Source organism: Volvox carteri, assembly GCF_000143455.1.
Source record: "Volvox carteri f. nagariensis unplaced genomic scaffold VOLCAscaffold_29, whole genome shotgun sequence".
NCBI classification, from domain to species: domain Eukaryota; kingdom Viridiplantae; phylum Chlorophyta; class Chlorophyceae; order Chlamydomonadales; family Volvocaceae; genus Volvox; species Volvox carteri.
Window position 1 is genome coordinate 1,442,790 of NW_003307572.1, and position 973 is coordinate 1,443,762.

Here is a 973-nt window from a genome sequence, read left to right on the forward strand (position 1 = left end):
GCCGACGCATCTCACGGCGGGGGTTAATTGCGTGCGCGTTCGCATGCGGCATGTCCCGCCACCTTTCTGGCATCTAGTTGATGGTATGATGAATCGTTGTGCGGTGTAGGGCTGCGCCTGATGCGATTTCGTTTGCGGAAGCCCCCCCTGAGTGCTGCCAAACATGTTATTCTCTCATGAGACTGCGTTAAGGTTTACGAACTGAGTATGCGACCAACACATAAAACATCGCATGCGAATTGTTATGTCATGCGATTCATCAAAGGTAAATCGTGTGTGCTTGTTGTGTGTTAGCTTAGGCCGCATTAAGCTTGACGCAACGAGCCTTCATACGCTTGAAATGCAACATTTGTTTGCATGCGAATTGCGTTGCGATATGTGTGCGTTTGGTAAGTGTTAGGCTGCGTTAAGCTTTACGCAATGAGCCTTTATACGCATGAAACGCAGCATGTATTAGCATGCGAAATGCGTTGCGAAATGTGTGCGTAAGGTGAGTGTTAGGCCGCGTTAAGCTTTACGCAATCAGCCTTCATACGCATGATACGCAACATGCATTCGCATGCAAATAGCCTTGCGGACTGTGTGCGTTTGGTGTGCGAGTGGACGCGAATTGCTTTACGCATTGTCTCCCCACACGCATGAATCGCAATATGGAATCGCATGCGTATCGCCTTGCTACACATGCGCGTATGCTTCGCGTTTCAACATACGCACGGATGAATTGTTCAAGTCGACCAAAACGACGCAAGTTTATTTCCAAATAAACCTTTACAATCTGAAAATTATAAATTTTTAAAAAACTTGGCCGATTTCCGCTTTTCCATAGCCGTTGTGCGTTAGCTCTTTGCGTTACAAAAGCATGCTCATTCGCACCTAACGCTAAGATTCGCACCGTTACGCGAACTAACGCGAGCTAACGCGGACTTAACGCGATCACCCGTTGTCATAGTGGTGGACAGCTAGCTCTTATGGC

At 47.7% G+C, this 973-nt stretch overlaps 1 protein-coding gene across 1 annotated transcript in view; it reads right to left on the minus strand.

Moving 5' to 3' along the window:
* The window catches only part of VOLCADRAFT_93117 (uncharacterized protein), a gene marked incomplete at both ends in the record, with an annotated part of 14,972 nt that overhangs the window by 5,348 nt on the left and 8,651 nt on the right, over positions 1–973 (minus strand). The window lies entirely within an intron of this gene.